Here is an 11,963-nt window from a genome sequence, read left to right on the forward strand (position 1 = left end):
ATTGTTGAGACTTAAGGGTTTAGGGGTGCTGGGACCCCAAAATCACAACATTCGGGTCCTGCTCAAAAGAATTCAACCCAAGCCTTCTTTTAACCAAAGACAACGTTTATTAGGACATTCGTCATATTGGGCAGACTCTTAAGGAATCTGAGCAGTGACTAGATTTTAGAAATCTGAGCACCTTAATGGAGACAAGATGGACCTTATATACAGAAAGACTGTGGGAGAGATCTAGGAGTGGCCAAGTAGTCTTCCGGGACTGTGAGATAATAGAATGCCAGGGACCTGGACCACCAGGCCAAGGGAGAATGGAGTCCAGCTAGGATTAAGGGTGGGAAGTGGCCAGGGGCCATAGGGAGATAAGACAATGGAGGGCTAGGTTAGGTTAAGTGTAACAGAATTGGGAGATTGGGCATAGCCACAATGAAAGGCCAGTTGATGGGATTCTAGCCTCAGGGGAATGCCAGAGATTTGGTCAAGTGGGAAAGTCCAGGGTTTTTCCTTTCTAGCCCAGATCCCAACCCCATTAACATAGCTGACTAGAGATCAATCTGGAATTGGAACCAAGGGCCCCTGACTCCAAGTCTAGGGTTGTTCCCACTACACAAATGACGATTGTTCTGGAAGTAAGCTCCCCCAGCTCAGGCAAGGCCAATAATAAGAGTAAAAGCTGATATTCATATAGCAGCACTTCCCAGTATTTCATTTAATTCCCCTCAACAACCCTATGTTGCAGGCAGTGCAAGATTTATCATCCCCTTTGATGGGGTGATGGGACCTGGACCCCTAAAAGGAAAAGACCACATCTTTGAAAGCAGCCCAGGCCCAGAGTTTTCCCATGCGTATCAGCAGCCCAGATCACTGATGCCTCCACCCTGAGCAACTGGCCCACCCCTGACTACTTGCATATAGACCACTCCTTAATCCCATTAATATCACCTAATTAGCCTACAAGATATTACTTTCACTGTTGCCCCCTGACCCACCACAGTCTATTTACCACTCATTAATCCCATGCAGATCCTTTCATTGTCCCTTTTGTATATAAGCATCAGTCTCACCCCCATTAAGCCGCAGGTTCACTAAGAACACTGCCCATTCTATAGGCGATACAATAAAGCATGTCGCTAGACTGGAAGGTTTGAGTAGATGAATTCATTCCAGGACAACACCACCTGTACCCTGATATTTTGGGGTTCCAAGCAACCCCAAACCGCATCACCTTCACCAAGGGAAGTCAGGAGAAAATGAATGGATTTATAAAATACACTCATAATGACTCCCATCTCACTTTACCTTTATCACCTGTCCTTAGCATAGCACCCAGTGTAGCCCCAGACCAAGAGCCAAATGGCTTCCTGGTCTGTAGAGAGAACGAGGAAAACTAGGGAAGGGCAGTGCCTTCTCATTCTCCAAAAATATATATCAGGAAATTAATATTCATAGTGATAAAGAAGGCAGGGAACAAAGAGTTACTCATTTGCAAAACTGTGGGCTAAACCTGCAGAACCTTCATCAAGTAGCAACCCCAAAGGAAAACTCCAAGAAAAATGGCCAATCATTCTTCCAGAATCAGTCTGAAAAGTCTGGTTTATCCCAAATTCTTTCAGTAGTTGTTTTCATACTGAGTCAGAGTTGTAAAGGGCTTCTAAAACAATCTAATCCATTTTACTAAAGTGGATAGTTGAGTTGAGCAGGAGGCTTGGTGAATAATTCCCCTCCCCCTGTCCCTCCTGCCATAGAATCACCCCAGGAGCCTGTCACTGACACAACGCAACACAGTTATGTTCATATCTTAAGGGAACGGCAGGGCTTAAGCTATATTGTTTCCCTCCGTGAACTGTGAAGAAGTTTTCTCCTCCATGACTGCAGAACAGCTTACTGGCCAAAGATTAGCTATGCCCTGGGAATCTTTTTAAAAGCTAGCTTGCCAACTTGGAGATAGTTGAAGCCGGAAGCAGTTTCAAGGAGTAGGTGACCTTAGGCAGTGTAAATAAGAACAGCAGTGGAGGAAAAGCCCAGCTCTGGAGGGGAGATTGTTTTTCTCCTAGCATCTCTTCCAGGGAGGGTGGGATCTCTCCTTTTCCACCATTGCATTTTCTATCAGATTGACCGTCCAAATGAGAGACAGCATGCCCAGTAGAGACAGCCGGGTCTTTGGAGGCAGATCTAAAGAGAGCAACCCCTGGCAACAGAAAAGAGCCAGCTATGGATTGAATTAGCCCTGGCATTTGGGAGTTGAGCCTGAGAGAGGAGTAGACCCAGGAAGCCTAGATGCACAATTGCACCCAATAGTTACTGCAGCTGGAGGAGAAGCATAACAATATCATGGGAAGAGAAAGGACATCAGGGCCATGGACTTCATATATGCGCTCTCTTCTTATTGTATTTGTGGGAGATTGCACCCAAAGTATATGCAGATGTTTTACAGCTACTGTCTTCGAGTGTACCATTTTTCTTCTTTTTTTTTTGGCAAGGCAATTGGGGGTTAAGTGACTTGCCCAGAGTGTACCATTATTATTTGAGCTAATTGTATCTACTGGATAACTATTAAAGGTAAATATATGGGACTGTAAGCTATAGTTTTAATAGTACAGTACCACAGAATACTTTTGAACCTGGAAGCAGTAGCCAGTCACCTGATAAGGGATCCAATCTGCAACCAAGAGTTCTGACTCTACTCTTAGGTCCTGGAGGGGTGCTATGTTACAGCTGAGAACAGCGAGGTACTCTCCCAAAGTTATATAATCTAGGACAGAGCCAAGATTTGAACCCAAGTGTTATGATTCTCTGTCCAAGGTCCTAATTCCTGAGGTTTTATTTTTTCCATTATGCCAATTTCATGGCTCTGTCCTTCAAAAATGTATCCAAACTTTTTCATGCCCCATATGTATTTCTTGTTTCTGTCACATTTTTGTGTGCAGAAGTTATGGTGGAGAGAAACAGCCTCATAGTCAGGAAGACCAGAGTTCAAATACCACTTCTCCTATATACTGATTGCGTGGCCTTGGGCAAGTCATTTAACCTCTGAGTTCCATAAGCAACTAACCCTCTAGGAGAGGGGTTCTTAACTTAGGGTCTGTGGATGGACTTCAGAGGGTCCATGAACTTGGGTAGGTAAATATATGTGTGTGTATGTGTGTATATATGTATGTATATATGTATGCACACATACATACAGTCATGTCTAACTCTTTGGGATTCCATTTGGAGGTTTCTTGGCAAAGATACTGGGGTGGTTTGCCATTTACTTCTCCAGCTCATTTAACAGATGAGGAAACTGAGACAAACAGGGTTAAATGACTTGCCCAGGGTCACACAGCTAATAAGTGTCTGAGGCCAGATTTTAACTCAGGAAAATGAGTCTTCCTCAGACTCTAGGTCTGGCACTCTATCCACCATGCCACTTAGCTGCCCCTGATACACACACACACACACACACATACACATACATATCCATATCCATATCCATGTACATATACATATACATATATTTATTTTCACTAACCTCTAACTGAAATTTAGCATTTCCTTCAATTACTTAAAAACATAATTCTGAGAGAAGGGCTATTGGCTTTTCCAGACTACCAGAGAAGTCCATGATGAGAAAAGGGCTAAAGACCCCTACTGAAAGCCTTCAAGTTACAGAGTAGGTGGAGATCTCCATTAGTAGGAGTTCTTCCACAGGGAGTTCCCTAGATCAATGGTGTTGAACTCAAATAGAAATGGGAGCCACTAATCCACACATAAGAATTCCTATGGGTCACATATTGACAATTTTAAAATGTAACATTATCTGTTTTTATCATATTTTTACTTGTTTTATTAAATATTTCCCAATTATATTTTAATCTGGTTCAGGTTGCACTCAGGAATGCTGCCACCAAAGGCTTCATGTTTGACATCGCTGAAATCAGCCTGATTTTTTAAAAAGAAGTTCCATAATTCACTGCTCATTGTGAGGACTTTCCTTTATCTGTTCCTAGTTTCCCACTTTCTCTCCAGCTTCACAGGGGGTGGGGTCAGAATCAGAAAATCTTTTTTTGTCCTAGTATTTCCAGATTGTACAAAGTCCTTCATCCATTCACCAATCAGCACTAGATTATATCCCCTCTTTGCTTTTCCAGGATGAAAAGTCTTTTTGTTTATTCTTATAAGGTCATTCCTTTCCCTGTGCCCACTCCTATCCCTCCATTCCTCCTTACTTTCCCTGGGAGCTCCTCCATCACATCCTTCTCAAGTGACACTCTTGTCCATAAGACTACAGGTGTGGGCACACTATCATTTTACACAAGAGGAGAAGCATTTCTGCTGTGTTTCCTGGGGGTACCCAAAATTGTGTTGGCCCTTTCATTAGCAGCTTCAGCTTTAACTGCATCTTTTACCAGGTTCTCTGTGACCACTCTGAATTTATATTAGAAGGTCTATAAAATATATCCATTAAACAATGGGTTACTAAACTGATCATAAGTTTTGATCCAAAATTCCCTGTGCTGTTACTATCTCCTAAGGATGTTATTAAAAGAAAAAAAAATGGGAGGCCACCTGTATTTATGAACCATATATTCACATCTGCCTAATTAATGGAATCAAATGATTTAGAGCTAGAAGAGACTTTAAAGATAATCTAGTCTAACTGACTCTTTTTATAAATGAAGAAATAAGACCAGAGATAGTAAGTGACTGCCTCAAGGTCACACAGGTAGTAAGTCACGAAGCTAGAATTCAAACACAGGTCCTTTGCGGGCAAATCTTATGCTCTTTCCACTAAGCTACATAGTCTCCCTCTACCACATATTTTGATTATTAAGATTATTAGTGAAAAAAATTTTGGAATAATTTATTTATGTCAGTAGGTGGGGGAGAAGTGTTATCTTGACCTGGAATTTAATCAGTATAGAGAACCTGACATGTAGAAACCCCCAACACCAGGGGTTGGGAACCTGAGGCCACGTGTGGCCCTCTGGGTCCTCAGGTGAGGCCCTTTGACTGAATCCAGACTTCACAGAACAAAGGTTTCATTATCCTTGAGACTTTCAATTTTAGAGTTTCCTGAAATACTGAGAGGTTGTGACTTGTTTATGGTCAGGTCATTGGCAGGACTTGGACCTGGGTCTTCTTGATTAAAAGACTAGCCCTCTATGCACTACACAATATTGCTTCTCTTTTATTATTGGAATCTCTGATACAAGGAAAGTCAGTGAAGTTATAAGCCATTAAATCTTAATGATAGAAAAATATCTGTATCACCAGGGAACCAGATAAATTTACCAGGGAAACAAAGTATGTTATGGAAGCTATCGAAAATATGGTTTAATGGCTAATATATTTTGCATGATTTCACATGTATAATTGATATATTGCTTGCTTTCTCAATGGGTGGGGGAAGGACTGGAGGAAGGAAGAGAACTTGGAATTCAAATTTTAAAAATTGTTGTTAAAAATAATAAATAATATTTTAAAAAAGAAAACATGAGGGGGCAGCTAGGTAAAGGAGGTTGGATTACAACCAAGAATCATCTACCCAGTAAAACTGAACATATTTTTCAGGGGAGGAAATGGGCATGCAACTATTTCATTCAAATATTCCTGTTGAGGGGTAGCTAGGTGGCACAGTAGATAGAGCACCAGCCATGAAGTCAGGAGGACTTGAGTTCAAATCCGGCCTCAGACCAGACACTTGACACTTACTAGTAGTGTGACCCTGGGCAAGTCACTTAACCTCAATTGCCTACAAAACAAAAAACAAAACATGGTTTTAAAATCATCATGCAAGTTTCAATTGATTATATGTATATTTATTTAAAAGACTGATTTTCCGTTAGAAATAGCAAAAGGAAATAGGAGAAGTTAAGTGGAACTACATTTTACTTTATAAGAGAATTCAGTAGGCAAGTATATAGCATTCAGGGGGGTCCCTGATCAATCGAATGAATCCCCTAACAAACCTGATGTAACTATAGGGCCTTGACCTTTATCTGGAGGTATCTGGAAATCTCCTCATAGAAGTATCCTATGTTGCACTAGGCTTCTTACATGAAGGCGTCACAGAACAGAATATAACTGATGTAGAAAGCATGACTAACACTAGCACAGTAGATAGAGCACAAGACCTGGAGTCAGGAGGACTCATCTTCCTGAGTTAAAATCTGACTGCAAACATTTCCTAGATGTGTGACCCTGAGCAAGTCACTTCACCCTGTTTGCCTCAGTGCCTCATCTATAAAGTGAATTGGAGAAGAAAATGGCAAAACACCCCAGTATCTTTGCCAAGAAACCTCTAAATGGGGTCACAAAGAGTTACACGTGACAGAACAACAACAAATGTGAAATTACTTGGTAAACAGATATACTTAACCTGCCTTTGAAAGTCACTCCCTATGAAGGTTATGAAATCCCCACTGACACTTAATTAACTTACTGTTAATTAATTAGCCTTCAGGGTTAATTTGATGGAGTCATAAAATAGAGAGCTAACATACATAAGGAATTGACACAAATACATAAAACTAAAAGCCAATCCTGAATAGATAAGTGGTCCAAGAATGTAAAATGTCCAGATGAAGAAATGCACAAGTTAAATATATGAAAAATTGTTCCAAAGATGATATAATAAGAGAGATGTAAAATTTTAAAACTCTGAGGTTTTATGTCATACCATCAAGTTTTTGAAGATGATAGAAACAACGACAGAGGGGCTGTGGAAAGTTAGGTACATTAGACAATTGGAGCTATGAACTGGTTAAACTGTTCCGTAAAACAACTTGGAATTATGCAAGAACATTATTAAACTATTCCTATGTATCCTTTGACCCAGTAATCTCACTACTGGGCATATACCCCTAGGAGGTCAATGTCAAGAAATAAAGGTTCTATATATAACAAATATTCTTTGCAATATGACTTATGGTAGCACAAACATCCCAAATGGGGAATTGTGGAATAAGAATATGTGCCAGTGGCATGGGTTAGGCATACACACTTGGTGGGTGCTGTTATGGCAATAGCTACACATACCTGGCTGTTTGCCTGCTTTCTGAAACCTAGGGAAAAAAGCAGGTAACACACAATTAAATTGTTGTTGTTTGTCCTTCAGACCATGACATCAGAGTGGTGATGCCATGATGGGCAAGCGAATTGGATTTAAGTGAGGGAGGGCTGTGCAGAGTCACTAGCCTCATTTTCTCTGGAGCCATCTGGGTCCAGTGGTAAGATATAGATCAGGATGACTGGAGATGGCCCTCTCCAGCTCTTAATCTACGAATGAGATGGCAAACCAGGCCTGCGGTCCAGTCTTTCTCCAGTGAACAAGGATTCTTTCACATAATACTGACAGGTCCTCATCATCTTCATTCACCTGAGGTAATGCTAGAGCTTCCTAATGGACCTCTCAACTTGAAGAGGCAAGCCCAAGGGACTCAGCTGCCCAAGGGACTTTCTTTAAGCATGAGTCAGACCATGTCACGTTCCTATTCGGCAAACTCTAGTGATTGATTCTCTATCAGCTCTAAAATTGAACCTCCACTCTCTTTTTAGCATTTAAAATTTTTCATAGTCTGGCCCCAACCTAACTTTTCAGCTTTGTGATATATACACACACACACACATATATATACATATATAAACACACACACACATATATATATACACAAACACATATATATACATATATAAACACACACACACACACACATATATATATATACATATATATGTTTCTTCCCTTCACCACTCTACAGCCAAAATGGCCTTCCAGCTGTTCCTTACATTCAACTACCTCTGTCTCCCATCTTGTAGAATCATCATCATCACCATCATTATCATCATCATCGTTATTGTAGTTAGCATTTATGTAACTCTTCAAGATTTGTAAAATACTTTACAAATACTATCACACCTGATCCTCACAACAACCCTAGGAGGTAGGTACTAGTATTACCCCCATTTTGTAGTTGAGGAAACTGAGGCAAGCAGAGGCCGAGTGACTTGCCCAGGGTCACACAACTAGTGAGTTGAACTCAAGTTTTCCTGACTCCAGGTCCAGGGCTCCATGCAAAGTAATGCCACCTAGCTGCCTACAATATATTACCTCCTTACCTCTGCCTCTTAAAATCCTTCATTTGCTTCATTCAGAATTGAGCTAAATTATTGTCTTCTACTTGAAACCTTTCATGATCCCCCCAGCTACTCATGGTATCTCACCCAGCTAGGTGGTACCATAGTAGGCAGAGCACTGGACCCGGAGCCTGGTAGACCCAAAGTCAAATTTGATTTATTAGCTGTGTGAGAGCCAAGTGGCCTCTGCTTGCCTCAGTTTCCTCAACTACAAAATGGAGGCAACAGCACCTACCTTCCAGGTTTGTTATGAAGATCAAATGAGATAATATTTGTAAAGCATTTAGCATAGTGCCTGGCACAGAGTAGGCACTTAAATGCTTTTTCTGTTCTACTAATTACCTTGTATTTATTATGTATGTGTAGAATGTACACTCCTTGAGGGCAGGGGTTGTCCTTTTTTTCTGTGTGTTTGTATCTCCAGTGTCTGGGACTTAAATGTTTATTGATCACTGACTGACTTCATAATTACTTGTTGATTGGCTCACATGGAGGTGGTACCTTTGGTCTTAGTGTTGGCCTAATGAACCCCATGAGCTCTAACCTGAGAGATTTTTCATGTGTTGTGCTCTCTTCCATTCTTGCCTCATAAGATGAGAAGAATAAATATTGTTTGAACTAAACTGGTGTGAATCACATGAAGCAGCAGTTGAATTTGAATTGGAAGTAGATTGAATTGAAGGAGGTGGGGGGGAAGGGGGCAGCTGGGTGGTACAGTGGATAGAGCACCAGACTAGGAATCAGGAGAACCTGAGTTTCTTAATTACATGCATTACCCAGCAAGGAAATGTAGTATATAATTTGGCCACTAGATGGTGAAACTCTCAAGCTACCAGCCAGTGGCTGCTTCAGAGATGATTGAGTAAGCACAGGTTGTTTATGTTTTTGCTTTTTTTTTCATGCTACTCCATGTTCCTGTAGTTCATTAGAGAGCTCTCAAACTACTTGGCTACTTGGGCTATACTTGGGCTACTACCCTTCCCACTACCTCAAATCCCAGGGTCTAGTATATAAATTCAAAATTTAGCTTAGAGAAAAATAAGTGGAATATCTGCCTGTCCTTAGTTTCTATCTCTGGTGCCAAGAGGCTCTATCATTGCTTCTCCATGCCTGCCATCTCTGGGGCCAAAAGTTTCCCTGGGGGGCTGTGTGGGTACACAGATTTCACTCCTCAGGGACCCATCTTTTATGTAAATGTGTGCTCAAATCAATGCTCTTCTGTTTCTTTCCTCTCTTATAGCCCTTTCTAGTTGCATTATTTTTTTAAGTATAGCAGGATCTGACCATGTCATCCCTCAATGAAATGTATAGGGTATTCAGGGAGGACTAGCACCTCTGGTGTGACTGCTTAATGAGCCCTTTTCAGGGCAGCTTTTCCATCTTTGGTGTCCAAGCTGTAGCATGTGCAGCAGCCATTCCCCCAGCAAAACCATCTTGACAAATGGGCTAAAGTAGGTTGAGAGCAACTGACAGTCCTCAAACCCATCACTGAGTTAGGGGGATGTATACCCCAAGCTTGTGAAGACTTCCCTTGGTAGAAGAGAAAAATGAGAATAATTGTTCCAGTGGTCATGAAGATGGCTGAAGCAGGTGCTGTGGAGAGCTCACAGATTGGTCAGGTATTAAAGACACCAAAGTCATCCACTGCATCCTGAGCCATCACGAGTCTTCTTGACTTTTGTCTAGCCACTAGACTTTGATCTCTCTGGAAGTTGTACTTTGTGCAACTTTGTCTCACTTAAATCCAATTCATTTGCTAGTCGTGACATCATCCCGTGATGCCATTGGTCCTCTTCAGAAAGGAATTACGAATGACAACAAACTCCAGTGGTTCTCTACCAAATATGAAATCCTTTGTTTGGCATTCAAAGCCCTTCAGAACTGCCCGCCCTCCACCACCAACTTTCTAGTTTTCTTGAATCAAGAGATAATAGCTGCTAGAGACATTGATGGAGCAGAGAAAATTACCTTCTGTAGAAAATAAGAGGAATCCTATCCCAAATGTAGCATTGTAGAGAGAAGAAGGAATATTTCTGGTTCTGATCAAGGAATAGGAATAGAAGTAAGTAACAGCTATGAGGTTTTTATCCTGTAGTCTGGTCTTGAATTCAACTCCTAGTCCAGTCTGAGGCCTGCAGTTGAATAACCAGGGAAGAGCTCAGACCAAGCAAGGGGGTCTGTGATTGTTTCACTTCAAAAGTTACAGAGCCTTCCAATTAATTAACAAGAGTCTGGGACCAGTAGCAATCTATTGGAGCTCCAACCAGGGGCAAGCCCATAGTTATATTACGCAGACCCAAACCAGGGTCAGGAGCTTACAAAGCTCAGATCAGAACGAAATAGATCAGACTTTGCCCTAGGCCAGACCCCTCTGGGTACATTGAGAGCTTGCAGATCCTTGGCCTAAGTGGCCCCTGAAGTCATTGAAGTACACAGAACTCAATATCCAGAAGAAGTAGCAATAGGATTAGAGAATACGAATCAAGACCAAACAAAACCCAGCTGTTCCCTCCAAGAGTGCTCAGAGTTTGGCCTTAACATAAAGTCCTGATTCAAGAACCAGAAAGAAAGAGTTCAAGAACCAAGGAATTACAGTCAATACCATACAAGATTTAGCAGCTACCACTATAAAGGTGTGGAAAACTAGAAATAAAATATTTAAAAAGGCAAAAGCAATAGGCTTACAACTTAGAACAACTTATTCAGCAAAACAAACTAAAATGCTACAGGAGGGAAATGGATTTTTTTCTCCCCTGGGAAACAGATAACTATCATTTATTGTGTACATTTTGAAGTGATTTCCCAATTTCTTATTTCACAGAAAACATTAAGTATACTCAGCTTAACATATATGTTTCAAACCTGCCTTGATCCCTAAATAAAACAAATCATTCCAACAGTTTATCCAGGAGGCCATTTCATCTGATGTCCTCCAAGGACATGCAGATGGATACGATAGACAGATTGCCCTCCATCTGCACCTTCATTGATCACCATTCGGTATCCTCTCTTTAGACCCAGGTCAGCTGCACATTTCTTGTCAACAATCATTAAATGTCCAAGAAGATTTTTATCATCTTCTTCTGCAACAGATTTCTGGGTAATGGGTTTCTTAGGTTATCACCAGGAAATGAGTTGGGGCTTGTGGGTAAACATATGGAAAGCAAGACAGCAGTCATCCTCAAAAATTATTTTGGCTGGGATTTCCTCGTGAATTATTTTCCCAAAGATGGTGTCTCCCCCGGGCTGGGCAGTCTGAGCTTTGCTGATCTCCTCTGCCATAGCGGCGGCTCCGCAGCTGGCAGCTCCCACCACCTCCCACCGCAGCCTCCCAGGGAAATGGATTTTTAATGAAATAGAATACTTCCAAGCATTCTTGATGAAAAGACCAGAGCTAAGTAGAATATCTGAAATACAAACACAAGACTTGAGAAAAACAGGATGAAGAGAAGCACTCATGGTGCAAGAGAGCAGGGGCCCTGGTCACAACTCAAAGTCAGAGAGTAATGATAGAGCTTGTGGTTGCAGGGGACCTGGAGCCCTACCTGGGTAAAGACCAGAGCAGCGACCACATCTCTGCCCTGATCTTATCACATTGGAAGTGACAAAAGAAACCCCCATAAAACTAGCTCTGATAACAACAGAACAAAAAAATCCTGAAGCTTGGGAGAGCCCCTCCTCACACCCAAGTGAGTGGAGCCCAACTTTAACATAAAGTTAAAAGTCAAGAAATAGGCTGGAAAATGAGCAAACCACAAAAAAAGAAGTTGATCATAGAAAGCTACTACTGTGGCAGGGACGACCAAGAGATAAACTCAGAAGACAACTGTGTGAAAAAAGCTACAAGC

At 41.4% G+C, this 11,963-nt stretch overlaps 1 pseudogene; it reads right to left on the reverse strand.

The window, feature by feature from the left end:
- Nucleotides 1–11,016: 11,016 nt before the first annotated feature.
- LOC114048399 lies at nt 11,017–11,397 on the reverse strand (annotated as a pseudogene).
- Nucleotides 11,398–11,963: the final 566 nt, after the last annotated feature.

The sequence above is a fragment of the Vombatus ursinus genome, unplaced genomic scaffold (genome assembly GCF_900497805.2).
Source record: "Vombatus ursinus unplaced genomic scaffold, bare-nosed wombat genome assembly UNPS02014793.1, whole genome shotgun sequence".
Classification (NCBI taxonomy): Eukaryota; Metazoa; Chordata; class Mammalia; order Diprotodontia; family Vombatidae; genus Vombatus; species Vombatus ursinus.